The sequence below is a fragment of the Lichenostomus cassidix genome, chromosome 5 (assembly GCF_008360975.1).
Source record: "Lichenostomus cassidix isolate B80296 chromosome 5, HeHo_3.0, whole genome shotgun sequence".
NCBI lineage: Eukaryota > Metazoa > Chordata > Aves > Passeriformes > Meliphagidae > Lichenostomus > Lichenostomus cassidix.
This window is the reverse complement of record NC_139486.1, coordinates 41,642,607-41,660,232: the sequence shown is the minus strand read 5'-3', so window position 1 is coordinate 41,660,232 and position 17,626 is coordinate 41,642,607. Positions and strand designations below refer to the sequence as shown.

The following is a 17,626-nucleotide window of genomic DNA, read 5'->3' as shown; positions in this document are numbered from 1 at the left end:
ATGTGATTTCTGATATAATCACATAATTGCATGGCCTGGTATTGCATAAAACATATAATACAATTCGTGAAGACTCTCATTCATGCCCAAATCGCCTTCAAAAAAAAATGAATAAAAGGGAAATTTGAGGAAATAATGTGGGAAGAAGACATTAACAGGACAGGTTCATCTCATAATTTTTACATTTCACACACCAAATTTTAGACCATACAACAATAATCACTGTTGTCTTTACACAACTGGTAAGGCAAAATATTTTCCAGGACATCACATCAATTATTTGAAACTATAGATATAAAATGAAAATAGATATGAGCTCCATGTTGACAGCCTCCTGAATCCCCCCAGTAGGGACCTCCTAGCTGAGGAAGGGTAAGTTCATTGCAAGATAAAACATAAAACTTGAGGTGAAAGGACAACAAGCAGAATTTTTCAAAGCATTCAAACTAAGGAAATACAAACTGATTAGGGAGGTCATTTCATTGCTTCCTGTAAGGATTAGTGAAGACTCATAAAGCTTGTTTAAACAGTATCTAAACAATTATTTCATAGCCTTTTAGTACAGCTTCCAGCTTAATTTGACCCAGCCTACTTGAATCCTTGCCTGTTCAATGTCTTCCCTAGACAGTTCCAGGAACTGAGCCTTAGCTTAAATTCCAGTGATCATATTTCAACAATGGGATGAGCATCCCTGAGTGCACACACTGTCCAAGAGTACTGCCATAAATGAAACTTTCCCTCCCTCGTTAATCACTTAAGGCTCATCTTGTAGGCTTACAACCAGCAAAGCTTTGAGAAGTGATAAGGCAATACATCTTCTCAGAGAGCAAATGTTGCCTAAGCAGCTATGCACAGAATAACACTTCTGTGTTCCCCCACCACGGGCAGAGACAGATTGCAAGGCATGGCAAAAACATCTCTACCCACCAAGCCTTTGGCATCACATCAGCAAAGAAAGTTCCCACCACCACAACCATGTATTTGACCTTGAGAAAAGCTTAGTGTTAACTGGTACCAAAGGGATTAGTAAATGAACAATTTTTCCAACACAGTTTTCAATTACTTTGATGAGCAATTAAAATGTTAATTAAAAAACAATCCAAAACTCAGTACTCAGAAGGTTAAGAAATAATAAGCTCTGGTACATTCGCTGCATTGGAAGCACTGAGAAGGTCACAATGCAGCTGCAGCAGAGAGGTGCAAAAGAGAGGGACTACATTATACTTGGGGTTGTTTGTTTATTTAAAAAGATACTTTAAATACATCTGGCAATGTGTTTTCTAAGTGCTGATTTCGACCAAAATCTTATATAAACAGTAACTTGGCAGATAGTGGCTTCAGGCAGAAATGATCACTCACCTAGGACAGGAAAAGAAACACTTGCACTCTGTTGTCACCTCAAGAAGTTCAGAATTCATCAGTCAAATTCTAAAATAATGACGAATTGTTTAAATAATTAGGAGGTTTTTTTAAATGGATACAGTTTGGGCTTACTTCTTTTCAGCTATCAAGCTCACATCTGCCATCAAGAGAATTAGAAACTTGCTTCTATTTCAACTTACTGCTGTAATTCTCATGCAACTGTAGAAATTTAGAACTTGGCACCTGAAGAAACCTCCTAATTACTGTGAGTCACAAAAAAAAAAAAAATTTGAAAGCTAGTAGCATTGCCTACTTCACTACATAGCAGTTAAGACCTGTTCAGGAGGATGAAGACGCTCACCTTTTCCTCCAAAGCTACTTACTGAGATCTTGTGTATTTACCATGTTGTGTTTTCCATCATATCTACAAATACTTGCTAGCAAAAAACAAAACAATTATTCAAACCAACAAACAAACCTCAAAGTTTTGTTGGTTTTGTTTTTATTTTTAATGCTGCCAAGTTACATTTAATGGAAGGCGGGAAACCAACATCCTTGTCACTATGCACTGACTCTATCATGGATTCTGCAATGAAGTGATTTTCCCTTAAATAGTCTCAATGGCACAAAGTGCATCATCATTAAAATTAAAACAAAGAGGTAAGGTAACCTCAGCCTTCAGGTATCTTCAAAAAGTCACTGTGATTCACTGAAGGCAAACAGAAATGTTTCTTAAGAATACAGGTTCTTGCCATCTATTCAATAGTTGTCACATCATGTGATGGATATGCAATATTTGAGGTTAAAGATGGAGACATTTTGCCTTCTTAGAAACAACTGTATGGGTTTTCCCATGAAACAGTATTAATTTGCTGTTCTATCCTATAAAATCATACTTATGGAATCACATGGAATAAATTGCCCATGTCTTACGCTTCAGTTTATCCATCTGTATTTAAAAACAAATAAAAAAGCAGAGAAAATATGACTGGGGAGTCAAATAGCAGAAGGCATGAGAAAAATATTTATACCACAAAATATAACTCAGACCTTATCTCAGAAGTTAAATTCTTGTTCTAGTGATATAACTTCTAAAACTGCATTTGACTGCATGGTTGCACGGACTCAGATAAAAGGCCAGAAAAACAATTTCATAAGTAGTGTCACTGAAGTAAGCCATACACTACCTGGCAAAACCAGTCTAATCTAACCTCACTGCCGAGAGCACGTTAGTAAAAAAAACACTAAATTTTTGCCTTACAGACTGCAAATCATAATAAGGTATTACTGAAAGGTTTATTTTTTCCTGTTAATAACATTAATCTACAAAATAATCTGAAAATTAAAATTTAAATCCTTGAATTACACTTTCCATTTCAGTATATTACTAATATTCTTTCTGATTAATAAATCTCCAGGGCTTTACATGACAGCTGTTAAGAGAATCTAGTAATGCTGCAGGAAAGAAATAAAACAATTCTCTCCATTGGAAGCTGCCAGGTGAAACTTAATCTGCTAACTTTAATTAACATGATTGGCTTTTGGCCAAGACCTTGTGAAGATTAATACTTCAAATTATGACACAGATCAAATTAAAATTTCAAAGAAACATTATTATAACCCTATCATTAATTTTATTTGGCTATATCTTCTGAAAGTCTACTTTTCGATATTATTAAAAATATTTTACTAAACACTAAAGTGTTCAATTGAATGGTATCAGCAAGAAGAAAATGTGCCTGCAATGATTTTTTTAGGGCAAAAGAAAGTCCCTAAGATATTAGCTTCCCCTTTATTTCATTATAAATCCCCTTAAGTCTGCTAATCCAACTTCGTTTTTCCAGCATCATTTACATTTTGCATGCAAATTTCCCAGCAGGTTCCGGCAGTTCCAGGTATTTTGCTTAGCAGAGTGTCAGAGGATTCTCACATTTTTTCTATGCCACGAAATCCTTGTAATGCCACCTAAGTAGTACTGTGGTACATGCTAGAAGGAACACATTTCTTTGCTGAAAAAGTGGAAGTAGTCTCACCCTAATGCAAGAGAATCAAATATACAAGATTATATTATTAGCATATTTAAAGAAAGCTGGTAGTTTCACCAACCTCGATGGAGTGTGGCTTCCTAATATTTGTGTCATAAAGAGCATAAAGGAAAGTTGGTGAAGGAACTGACCAACAATCCCATTTTTAATTAATGTTTTCATTATTTGTATTAAGGAATGAGAGCCCTGAAGATGAACAGGGGAGTAGAGCATCTCCCCTTTCCTACAAGGGAAGTCTTGGAGAAATAGGGTTGTTTGGCCTGGAGAAGACTCGGAGGAGAACTTAAACACCTTCCAGTACCTAAAGGGGGCCCACAAGAAGGCTGGAGAGGGTCTTTTTACAAGGGCATGTAGTGAGAGGACAAGGAGGAATGGCTTTAAACTGAAAGAGGTTTAGTTTAGATATTAGGAATTCTTTACAGTGAGTGTGGTGAGGCACTGGCACAGGTTGCCCAGTAAAGTTGTGGATGCCTCATCCCTGGCAGCATCCAAGGCCAGGTTGGATGGGGCTCTGAGCAAGCTGCTCTAGTGGAAGGTTCCCTGCCCATGGCAGGGGGTTGGAACTTGACGATGTTTAAGAGCCCTTTCAACCCAAACCATTCTTCTTCTATCACATTATTCAAGAGAGCAATCATTTGTGACACTTGGGAAGAATACTGAATACAAATTGTTTGACAGTACTAAGAATTGAAGCAATTCTACCTTTCCATATAACTTAAGCTAAACAAGGAACTGTACCAATAGCTTTCAGTAGTTTAATACCTCAAAACCAGCAATGAATAGTTTGTATTTCTACAGAGTCAAGAGCAATTTCTGCCAAAATACAGCTATTTTGTTCACTACTGTTTAAATACGTTTCCATTAAATATAAAAATACTAAGCTATTTCTCTTAAGATCCACAGTTGGTTTAAAAGTACTGCAAATGTGTGCACCTTTTCTCTAGTTTTCTCTACCTTTCCTTTGTACTAACATGGAATTAGTCATCCCTTTCAATTATCATCACAATACCATATAAAATTGTTAATATGGAAGTTATTATGAAGAGCATCTCTCAACCTAGGCCCACAGTTTAAAGGCACTTTATCTGAAACAGGACTAGAAAAATTCATGGAAGGGAAGAGGAAAAATCATAACACAAACAGAAAGAGTAATTATGGAACCCATAAATCTGAGAGAATTGAAAAGTTTTTAAAACAGACTATAAAGAAACAGACACCAGAGAAGAGGAACACACAGGGGTTTCTTCCCCTCTCAAGTTGTTAAACTGAGTAACTGTTTACTCTTAGAGATGGGCTCATATTGACTTTTCTGCAGTCTGCTACTAATATTTTTATTTGTTTTGTGTTATAGTAAATAAAACATTTATGATATAGTTGCTATTACACCTAGAGTTTATATATAGACCACAATTCATAATGCTAATCATATCCCCATGGCCTATATAGCTGAAATCCTGAGATCTGATGTTCAGGTTTTAAGTCTACAGTTGTCACTTGGATTAATGTTACACTATGTTCATTATGCATACATGTACATAAATGTTACATAATTTTTTTTCTTTTATTTCTTTTTTTCCCTTACTATCAATATTCCAAAGGTTCTGCTGAGATACCATGAACACAAAAGGAAAGTTTGGTTGGGGTTCTTTGATTAAAAAGGCAGGAGGAGAGGAGTCACAGCAAAGAAGTCATGACCCATTTACCTCCAGAGAAGTGAGAAGAGGAAAAACTAGTAGGAGTTGTCAAAAAAAAGAAAAAAAAAAAAAAAGCAGCATGCCAGTATGGCTTCAGTAATTCACCTTTCCTGCTTCCTTTTTACTACAGAAAAATAACTCTGACAGATAAAATACAGGCATTTCTATCTGCTAGGGCAGATTACTTTCCTGCTTTATTTACTTCAGCTGATCTCTGTTTTCATTAAAAATTGCTTTGTTCCAGGATTGCATAACTTGTTACTCCTTTCCTTCATGTGCCATTTTAATTTGTGTTCCTTTGGTTTCCTTTTCTCCCCTCCCCAAGAAATTTCTTTTTCTTTCCCTCCTAACATTCAATATTTTTGTTTCATATGCTGGTATTTTTATATTGGATTCTGTGAGCCAGACTGTGGCTTTACAGCCAAAATATTTCAGTTAACAGTATAAAAGACAGATGGCAGAATCTGCAGTGTTTTAGTAGCGATGGTCCTTTACTAACAGTGAGTACAAGGAGAAAACAAAAGGTTGCCGAAACTATTTCCCACAAACTTTTGGAAGTATGTAGAAGCACTGGGAAATCCCGGAAAATGGAAATTTCCTTGCTGAAAAATTCAAAGATGCAGATAGAGTTCTCAGAGTTGCACATTCATGCAAGGAAGGCATTAAGTCTCCTTTAGGCAAGAGAGAATCAAATATAAAAGATTATATTATTAGCATATTCATTACATTACAGTCATTGGCAGTAACTCCAGAACTCACTAATTCTTTCCCACAAGGCAACGTACTGGTAAAAACTTGCTCTTTGTTTACAACTTGTAGGGCATTCCCACAAGTTTTTACTACTTTACTACCATTTCTGATCAAGCAGACAATGAAGGTATATAAAATTTAGCTGTGTTTGCAAGGACATAAATGAAAGGATGCAATGCTCAAGGGCAGAAAGATTTGAAAGTTAACCTTCTAAAAGTGTTTGCAGGAACTACAGCTTGCAGACAACAGCCTGACAAATAGTTTTTCTTACAGTTGTAAGAAACTGTAAGTTTTTCTTACAGTTACAAATACTCCTCTCAAGAGTTTGAAAGCATGAAGGCAGAAAAAAATGAGGATAAGAACCTCAAGGTATCACCATAAAGAAAGTAGGTGGAAATACGCTGGGAGGTTGGGATTTTCCGTTTTGTTTCCTTTCTCTTAGGAAGTTTTGTCACATCTGCTGCTAAGATACCCTATGGATACTTCAGGGAGATAAAAGATGTGGCTGGAATGGGGTGAGGGGAGGAGAACACCTGGCCACAGGTAATTTCCCTTGCCCTGGGGACATTGGAGGAGGCAGCAGGGTTTCTGCAGCTAAGAGAAGGTGCTCTGTGGCTGCCAGAGACCAGCTCGGCATTCCTTCCTCACTGGGTAAGCTTTCGTTGATAAGAGCAGCCGTTTTAAACTGAGACCTTATTAACATCAAATTTGACAGGGGAGGACTTTTACAACACCCTCTGGTGCCTCAGGGGAAACCCAGGGGCCTTTCCCCCTAGGCAGGAGTCCGGCTGTGGCTCCCTAGCCCTGCGGCTTTCCTGCCGCTGACTCGGGTTGTTTTCTTCTACCTTGTGGCCCCTGATCCCCTGCTTGCCAGGACACACTGTGGCTCCTGCCACAGGTGCAGAATTTCCACCACCACTTTCCAGCTGCCCTGGGTGAGACAGCCCTACTGTTCCAGCCTAATGCTGTGAGGTTTCCTGCTGCTGCCCACCCTGCCATCGCCCGCCATCACCGCCTGAGGGAAGCTGGCCCGACCGCGCAACACAGCGCCCCCTGCCAGCACTGGAGGCAACAGCGCCCCTGCCGGCTGTGAGTGTAACTGCACCGAAGGGAAGGCGCCTGGCGGCCCAGAGCGAGCTGCAATCCTGTTTCTGGTTTTTGTTTGTTGTTGCTTGTTTGCCTCGTTAGAGATACTAGTGAAGAACTGTGATTCATTTTCCCATATCAATCAGGGCCTGAAAGTCCCTGATTTCAAAGCTGTAATTATTCGGAGGGAAGGGGGCTCATATACTCTATTGTAAAGGAGGTTCCCACCTTCCTTAACAGAAACCTGTCTTTCAAACCAAGGCAAAATATTAAAATGGAGACATTTATTTTATAATGTGTATTTCCCCACTGCACCTCGCAGATTCACCCATCTTTTCATTGCAATATTTCTGGGCAGTCACCCACCTAATTTATTGTTGTGTTTTTCAGTGCATAAATAAAGCCTCCAGTTTGCAAATGGAGAACACAATTGTACCAGAAATTGCATGCTGACCCTTAATTTAATGTGTATCTGCACATAACAAATAGTAAACTTTGCTGCTGCTGCTGCCTCTTTTGGAGCTTCCCAAGCCTTATAAAGAAAATAAATTAAATTTTAAAAAAGCCAAAAAAACAATCTTGGGCTAATTTGGCATGGATTGGTAATTTTCAGTGAACTTGACACAATTACTTATAAGTGCATGTAGTGGGGTTTGAACCTTTTGCGCTGTAATGAGTTTGTGCCACCTGTCTCAGACTCTTTGCTACAGAGACATTGGAAGTCACAGCACAGCAGTTCCAATGAAAACAGGAAAAAGAGGGGAAAAAATACTGCACTGAAAGAATAAAGGGAAGGATTACCACCGAGTTTTCTGTTTGATCCAGCAGTGTTCTTCCCTCCTGCTTCCCAGGACTGAGCAGCATGCAAACATCCAGCTAGAGATGTGTCTGTCAGGGCTCACAGTTACTTTTGTGAGTTAGCACATGGCTCCAGGTCTCACAGGGGGAAGGGACTCCCTCACTCTGCATTTTGGTATAAAAGTGGAAGCTCACTTCCCATAATCCCAGATTCACAGTAACAACATGGAACATCTCAAGAGCAGTAAGAGTAGATCCTGTCACATCTCTGCATATGGTTTCCTCTCCACAAGCCAATGGCCTGTACAACTCTCCAGAGAATGTCACTATGCACAAACTCATCTTGTCCTCAGAAATATTCCCTCTAAACTAGACCTATTCTCATTTTAACAATAGCCTTCTGCTATTCGATCACATTTGCCAGTTTCAATTAGCATCTGAAAATCTTCTCTATTCACACTCCAGAACTTTAAAGTGGCTTAATATCTCATTAGCTTTTGCACACATAAATTTAACATTAATATTAAAAAAAAAAAAAAATAGATTGCTGGGACGCTGGAAAGTCAAGAAACAAAAGTGCAAGGCTGCTTCAAAGGCAAATGAAATCTCAGTAAGACATTCACCTTTAACATTACTATCTATCAAAATAATAGGAACATGGATGAAAGATGCAAATCAAAACAACCTTTCAAAATTGTCGATTAACATGGCTACTGCAGGACATCATTTTTTATGCTTCTTTGGGCTGTCTATAAATTATGTATAGTTACTACTTGCATAGTGGTAATTTTATTTAGTTCTCATTTCCCTAGTTTGCCTCTGAACATAATCAGCTTTTGTTCCTTTTATTTTTTGTTCAATTACTGATTTTTTTCTCAAAAGACATCTGATGATGCAATACTGATCTCTATTTCCTATATTTCCTCCACAGCAAAGAAGGAATCATTTATAATTTTGCCTTTACCATCATATCTCTGAAATCACTAAAAAGCTCTTACGCTTTAAGTTAGTTTTCCAGCAGGCTTATAGAAGTGGTGTTCTGTTAGACACCTTAGTGCCAGCAGAAGAAAAAGAAATTTCTTCCCATTTATAAAGCCAAGAGATATTCTACCAAATCTTACATTTATCATATTCCAGATAAGGTAAATTAACAGATTTGTAAACAAGGAACTGGTAAATCTAACCCTCATTTTCTTAACAAACATATAGTAAATTACAGCATTAGGGAAAAGAAAACATAAAACACATAAGGTAGAAGAAAAGAGCAAACACAGCATTTTATATAGATATTCTTGGTATGATTTAGCAGCACTGCAGGGACTAGTGCCAATCCACTAGACATAAAATACAAGTTCAGATGTTAAAGGAAATCTCCATAGCCAGAAACATGAATTCTTGTCACTGTGTAGGACTCCCTTGGTGGAAGGGCTGCCCTGCACACCCTTCTCCCAGTCATATCACCTTGCCCCCTTTAGAAGTGATCTTCCCTACCGCTTATCTGCCACTGTACAACTGTGCACCTCTAGGTTTTTTACATTTGCATTTAAACTGGATTATTTAAAGAATTTTATGTTAATAAAAATAAGTGAAAAATGTTAGAAACAGAGTTAACTCTATATCACCACATTCATCATTCTCAAAATTAAAAATTTTCAGTCATCTATTACAAAATAACAAATTATGTACAGACCAGCTATACCCCAAGCAGTGAATAACAAGTAATTGAAGCAAATAAATTGCTCATTTTCAATGCTTCATTTAATGCCATTAGTTGTTGAAAATCATTTGCTAAAAATAGCAGATATTTATGAATGACTGTGACAATCACAGAAATAGGGATGTATTAAAAGGTAAGGAGAACAAGCGACTGCATTTGTAATTAATAGCAGTGATAATTAATACTTTAACTAGTCTCATCAGTCATGCATTTTATTCCAAGTGACCAGACTTGCTGAGTCTGAAATTATCTGAAATTATGATTCCATGCCTTAGAGTACAAAATGAAAACAGATCAGGAAACAGCAGCTTTTACAGGGCATGCAGAAGGTTCTAGTGTTTCAAGCCATCTAATAAGAAAGGTGTGCAGAGGTGACAGATGGGTCTCAGTCCTGTTGTCATTCGTGTTATGCTTGACTCCTTCATTCCTTTGTTCACAAACAAAGTACAGCTGAAGAAAAGTGTTGTTGCTCTAAACCTGATGTTATTGCTACATTTTGTTTTCTTGATGCCTATTAGGAAACCAGCTGCATACCAGATCAAAAACCTCCTTCTGGAAAAGCATGAGTTTTTTGGTCAGTACTTCTCAGTTTCTAAACAGGCAGATCTCAGCATATAGCTGACGAAACATCTGACCTTCCTTCTTGCCCTGCTTTCAAAGTGCTGAGCACTTCAAAGGACATTTTCTCTTAGTGTGATGGAGATACCAAATGCATGATGATAAAAAACATTGAAAAAAACCAAGAAAACAAGGAACAAAAATAGCTTTAACAATCTGCACGGCATGATATAGTTATTCCCACAAACTAGAATAAAATACTTCTACATCTGAGGCAAAATTTAATGAGTAAAATAGTAATTTTTAAGACATGGCAATTTGTAAGAAAAGTTCCCAAATTCAAGACACTAAGTGCTATTGTGTGTGAATGTGAAGTGCTAAAGAATGGACAAAGCACATATGCTAACGAGAAACTAATTCTTTCACGGACTGTAGAAATAGAAGTCAGATGATGTTTCATTTATTCTACTATACCATAAAAGAAAACTGTAAGATTTGTCATATTGTTTCATCCCAAATGCTCTATCTGAGTTCAGGCAGTAGCCAAAAGTTGGCCTCATCAGAATGCAAGTTGTGAGGAAACATATATCTCCCAACCTCTAGGAATTCTTATCTACGTGAGACGATATTAAAGATTTGATTGATTAGCGGATAAAATACCCAAGATATGGGTAAACCTTGGATTTACATAGTGACACAAGTTACCTGTTTTCAAATAATTTATTTCAGTTAGTTTGTTTTTCTATTTCTTTTGATTTGCTACCAGATACTAAATTGATACCTTTATGGACTTTTTGCTTTGTAACCTCACAAATCTTTTCTTCTGGCTACTGAAAGCCAGCTCAGCTTTCATAATTTCATATATAAGACCAAAATTTACATTTTTCACGAGGAAGATTTAGCCTTTACCTGCACCAAATTTCATATGCCATTTTATTATGCAGCTACTAAGCTGTGTAAGATCCTCCTTCAATTCTTCAGTTTAACTTTAGTATTTCCATTTACAGACACAAAAAAGCTTTCTTACTCTACCAGTTGCACATTGTTCCATATGCTAAATAGCCCTTGTCCCAGCACTAATATCTTTCAGCTCCACTGGTGACTTAGGGAGCTGATCCTTTGTTCCTCCCCTGTGTTTCCCATGTTTAAATCACTGATTCACCTATTCAAGGGCTTCCCTTCTTATTCCCATGCTCATTGCTTTGTACAGCATGGTTAATTTTACAGGTTACACTGACCTTTCCTCCATGTATATATCATACAAGGCCTTTTGCTTTTGTACAGGCTAGCAATTTGCCATGTACAGTTCTCCACATCTTCCTGAAGCCCTCTTTAGAACTTGTATTTTGGACCTCGCAGCCTTGAAGTACCTGGGCAGCAGGAAGCAAGACTACAGAAACTACCTTTACTGGGTATGCGTGGTGTAGTTTGACTAATTCATCTTCACTTTCCTTCTGAATTCTTTTCTGGTCCTGGCCTATTCATCTCATCTCTTGGTTGCACAGGCTCTACTGACAATGTTTAGTCTCTGAAATGACATTGATCCAGTTTAAGACCTCAAAAGCTGACATTAATGTGGGCAAACCAAGCAAGGAAACACTGCCTGTCCTCTGTAACCCCATTTTGAGATTTCTTTATCAGAAGAGTTTTAAACTGATCACATCATGCCCTGAAACATGAATAAAAGCTTCTCCACAGGGACAGAGTATCAGTAATCAGTGTTACTCTTTTCAGATTCACACTCCAAGGTTCTTCAGTTATGTTTTGTACAGACTATACAGTTGCTAATGAAGCCAGGAAGATCCAGAAGGACACTCCTTCTCAGCAAATTTTTATGGACAGGACAAAAAAAAAAAACCAAAACCAAAAACACACCACCAACAAACCCAATCTTATTCATCTGTACTTCTTTCATAATACTTTTAAGTACTTATTTTAACACTCAGTATAATAATTAGCTTTCATGTACTTTAGTTTTAATATCTCATACATTTGCAAATGTGTGACTCAGTCTTAGATTTGCATTTTTCAGAGCTAGAGAAAAACCCCAACCTAACAAAAGAGAGGCCCCAGACACCCAAGATAATATTTCATTGATCTGGATAGTTTCTGGAGAGTTGTTGTAACTCTGTTTTGATCTGTGGGAAGTTCAGGCACAGAATATAAAACTGATCTTCTGGAATCTCAATTCCTTTTAGGTGGCTGCAAAAGGGTGTTCCAACATGCACTGAACAGCCTGCTTCGAAGGACTGATAAAAGTTCAGATTCATAATTATACGCATTCCTTTATAGAGCACATTTCCAGAGCTGAAATAGAATAGACCTTACCAAAAAAAAAAAAAAAAAAAAAAAAGCTAAGCTGAATCATTAGCAGAACTAGCAAAACAGCTTTGCAGATATGAACAGCCAAGAATTTACATGGACAAAAATCTCTCACAGCAAGGCAGTTCCCTGTTACTGCTCCAATGCTCTCAGGTCTGTTGGATGTCAGCTGCTTAATCCACATCTGTCTTCTCAAATCTTTCCCCTCCTGATTTTCTGTTCTCTTGAAATTCAGAGTACAGCACAGAATAAATTCAATCATACACATTATTACCCTGTCCCTTTCATTTAAAAGAACACATTTTGGCAAATAGTAGTAGATCTTAAAGTATTCAGCTCCTCCTACTCAGTCGTAGAATAAATACTTCACATTAATTCTTAATATAAAAAAAGCTGTTTGAATGGTTTATGGCCTTGGAGCCAGGACATATTTCACGTTGAAAATAAATGCTGACCAAGAGAGAAGACTACAGATTTCACATTGTGGGAAAGGAGGAAATCAAGGAAAAGAAAGGAACATAATTTAACAAGCTAGATGACTAAATCCATCCCTAAAATAGCTCTACTGAAAGCAAAGTGGCTATTTCCAGCAAGGATGAATTCATGCCAGAAATATCAGTTATTGGATTGCATTAGCAAACAGTTTTACAGCAGCGAAAATTTCTTGGATGCATAGCAGCGAACAGAAATGAAGTAAATGTCTCTCAAGGCCACTGCCTTAGCCTTCTATGATGAACTTGGGATATATTATGCCTACAGTGTTCCTTCTGGAGTCACTTCCATCACCTCTCTGGGTAAACAAAGCAAGGGAAATGACAAAGTGCATGATACAGAAATTGGGCGAGAGAATTAAGAGAAATGCAGGAAAAAATTGAGAACTCCTAGCTAGAAAATCGGAGATCGAGCAGAGCAGGTAAAAACTCAGTAAAATACATTGCCCTTCTCCCCAGTTACACCAGGATGTGGTGAGAAACAGACCCGTTGCCACATTCAAGAAATAATAAAGAAAGGGTTAAAAAAAATTGCAAAAACTCAGTATGTGCTATGTAGCTCTTCACTGCAATGTCCCAATAAATCCAACAGTAGTTGCATCACCTCTATGAAAACATGAAGTTCAACTACATAGTAGGAATACATCTCAGGTAAATTTCGTGGTAAAACTACATTGAAAAGTATGATTTATCACTTTCAAAGATCTAAAAACATTTGTTACACAGAACAAAGATAAACACATGCTCTAAACTGATAGCCTTGAAAGCACATTGACATTAAACAGTGATTAGAGTGGAATAAAATCTCAAGGAAGTATTTACATACAGGAAGGGTAACTTAATAGCCACCAAATCCTACATAAAGTCAAATTAGAATAAGATCTAATTATTTTCGGAATCATCTCTTCAATTAAGAGCCTGAGATCAAAATAGATAACTACTATTTGATACAAATCTAAAACCTCACAAATAAAAGAGACTTTCTGTCACTCAAAGATATACCCCAAAAAGACAGAAGGTAACTGTTTCTAATGATAGGTACCATTAGCTAAAAGCAGCAGGCAAGAAGTCCTCAGTAGCATTAAAATTACTATATTTTTACTTGGTAGTGAAAGCTATATGTCCTTTTTGACTGCACCACCCAGAAATACACTTTAAAAACAAGACAATTAATATTTGAAATATTTACTGTTTCCTACACCTGCTCTGATATCCATGGCATTACGCAGCCTAATTTGTGCACAATTTGTATACCCAATGTGAAATATATATATATATATATACAGTATAAATCATAACAGCTACTCACTGTATTGACAAAATGCATGTATTGTGTATTAAAGTGGCTTTACATACAATTCAGTACACAACTATCATTCACAAGTGCATGCCACTTCTTTTTTTGTTCCATAATTATTGTAATAAATACTTGAAAATCTATGCATCTTGCTACTACAACTCTCTGTTGTGTTTTTACTGAAACCTAGGCAAAATATCTCTAAGAACTCTCTAATGTTAAATCGAGTCAACCTCACTACATTCACACAAGGTAACGCTTGTAAATGAGAAAACAAAGGCACACAAATGCTTTTAAATTTAGACAACACTTTAGTGCCCTTTAGGCATCTTACAGGATAAACCACAGGAATGCAGCTGTATGGTTTCATTTTAAAATCAGCTTCACCACAACTTAGCATAGGTCCCCACTGAATGTGTGATCTAGGGAGGGCTTTCAGCTCGTACTGCATGGTGGGGAGTCCTGGCCACAGGGAATCAGGACATGGATGCAGTGTGCTACCCTGCAGAGTTATGCATTACTGGGTTCAGCCACTTACACCACTGGGTAACTGAAGGGGCTCTGATTCAGGAGGAAGAGCAAAATGAAGCCTTGTAGCTAGTACTCAAGCACATTGTAGGACTTTACCCTACAAAAGCAGGCTTCTTATTTAGTGTCTAAACCAGAGTAATAAGCCAACATTAATGGTTGTTACTAATTAGACATTTAAAGAGCTTACTGGGAATTTGTAGCTAAAAATTACTGTGCCAAACCCCAAATAACTGGCCATATTTTAACTGCTTGACTGTGGCTGAAGCAGACAGAAATAGTCTTAAAATGTGGAATAATTATTCAGCTGTGTTACTAGCTAGTAGTCAATGTTAATTATGCATTAAAAGCTAAGAATGTCATTTATGACTGTCCAGGGTAATATTTATTTATAATGTGTACTCAGGCTTTTTGACAGAAAGCTGTCTTATATGTGCTCCATGATTCAGGAGCAGAAAAGAGGTTACCAGATTTCATTTTACATATGTGACACTCATCTCTTCCTATATGGTAAATGTAAGCAGCCACTCAAACTCATTTTTTGATTTAAAATATAATCAACAACCAATTAAAAGAGCAAGTTGACATGTAGATCTGCTATGCAACTGACACCAACTTTAAACACTCCTAAGAAAAATGTATGAAATATCTCCAACACCTTCCCCCTCACTGAGTTTCACAGAAAGCTACGTGATGCTCCGCAATGAATTCAATGCAGCAATCAGTCAACACATCTTCTCACATGCTGATTTGACAAAAGACAAGGATTTAGCAAACAAAAACAGATCCTTCTGTTGGTTTTCTTCTACCAAGAAGTTATTACAGATCACCATGACCCATACATAGCCAATAGGTAAATTTCTTTTTCCTAAATTTAGGAAACTCCCTTGAATATGAACCACGTAAGATTTTATATGATGACCAGTGGCTAAGACCTGCTTTCCAGCCCATGCCAACTCAGTAACAGACAGCAATACCAATTAGGTAGGACAAATTCTATATGATGCTCGCTCTTGTGAACTAAGGTCAGAAAGAAGCATAATGGCTTAACATGTGGCAAAGTCTATTGGCTACTTTTGAAATTAGATTTAATACAATGGCATTCCAGGGGGCTCTTTGGAGAGACAGCAGAGAAGGGGAGAACATAAAGACTGCAAAGACTGACAGATATGAACATTTGAGAGCAGATATGTTCAAGGCCCTATTCAAGGGCACTGCATCAAAATATTAATGCGTAGTAATCCAGAAGTAAAAAAATATGGGCAGGAAGTATGAAGGCTGGAATTATAAAAAATACAATTGTAAATTGGACAAATTGTACTCTCAAGTAAATTTATTTACATCCTTTCAAGACCAGATAGCTCATAAGTAATTTAGAATAAATGCAAATTTACTAAAAATAGACCTTTAGATTTATTCTGCACAGGAAAGGAATAGATTTAAATCAGAATTCAAATAATTTCAGAATTATGCAGACCACTACTTTTGAACTTAACAAAACCAATAAAAAGACTTTCAAAAGATAACAACAAACCCCCATTTTTTTTTTGGTTTTTTGCCCTAAACCCACCCATAATTCTACCCATAAACAGAGACAAAGACTCCTGATTTTCAACAAGTTCTCAGTTAGTTCTCTGTTACTCAGCCATGCTTATATTTCTCTATTCATACAGGATACATACACTTGAAGGAATAACTACTGCTATTTTTGAAGTTCCTGATACAAAATCAGTAGAGAAAAGGACAGCACATCCTTCCCTTCCTTCTCTTCAACACAAAACTCTACACTTTAACATTCTTAAAATCCATTCTCATCTTAATGCCTTTACCTCTGGTTGCCTTTCAGTGTCAGGATGGGTTAATGACCTGTTAAAGAGCAATGAACTGCACTGTTGTAGTGCTCCAGACTTTAACGAAAGAATACTCAGATTTAGGTTTGCTAAGGTTATTCTGAAAGAATAGGGAAAAGTTTATACTCGATCCTTTTTTTCTTTCCTCCGGTTGTTGTTTTCATGATTAATATAGCACTTGCCTCTATCTCACTGTGAAACCTTCTCAGTAAACCTCTCTAACCTCTATTTCTTTTCATGGACAAGCAAAGTGACTATGATAGGACAGCTGAGACAGCATTCTTCTATTTTCTCATGCCAAAATATAATTTATAAGGACTCAAACTGAGCAGCTTGCAATACAGAAGGAAAGTATATTATTGCATCAAACCCTATCATGAAGTAAGCAGATTAGGAATGCTGGAAAATAAGCCAACTTGAAATCCTTGCTGGCTATTTCACTTCCCACAGGATTTTAGAGGCAGTTCAGATGAAGCTGCCATTCTTGCAGTCTCCAAAACCTCTCCCTGTAATAATTTTCTTCTTATGAAGATTAGCAGGTTTTTGCTAATAATAATTTAAATCTCTCTGCAGAATCACAGCCTCTCATCTATCACACTCCAGCCTGCATTTACTGCATGTTTGTCTTCTTTTGCATGTTTACATGAAATAGTCCTTTACTCCATGCAGAGATTCACAGGAAGGATTTCAGTGTCATTTGCATACTGCAAGAAGGGAGTGACACCATCTCCAATTGAGATATTGTGAACTTATAAAAAATAAGGATGAAAAAGTTTGAGATTGAATATGAGAAGGTATGATAAATGCAACCTGCATACCCAGTTAAGAACTCAGCTTCTAAAAGGGGCTTAAAATGCAATATTCATCACGTATGGCTGGAAATTTGAGTGGTCTGCCTCATAAGCCAAACTCAAGGATGTTTAAAAGAAAGGTCACTAAAATGTCAGTCGAAAGGTGCTGTCCGAGGTCCTGATCCTAGCAGAGATGGGTAACTGTCAGTACCACAACATCACTGACCTCAGGTAAGGTATGAATAAAAAGTCATTCAAAAAGCCTTCCAAATGTACTCTGTTAAAAGCAGGCTTCCAAACCAAAAGCATCTACCACAGGGAATTGAATTATTTTTTC

General features: G+C 37.2%; 1 protein-coding gene and 1 long non-coding RNA gene across 2 annotated transcripts in view; both read right to left on the bottom strand.

The window, feature by feature from the left end:
• The window catches only part of LRRC4C (leucine rich repeat containing 4C), a 477,061-nt gene that overhangs the window by 309,887 nt on the left and 149,548 nt on the right, over positions 1–17,626 (bottom strand). The window lies entirely within an intron of this gene.
• On the bottom strand, positions 1,322–6,888 carry LOC146436467 (uncharacterized). The gene is made up of 3 exons (XR_014852906.1): positions 6,843–6,888; positions 3,217–3,396; positions 1,322–1,428 (listed from the first exon to the last, which is right to left on the bottom strand). It is a non-coding gene; the product is annotated as an uncharacterized LOC146436467 (long non-coding RNA).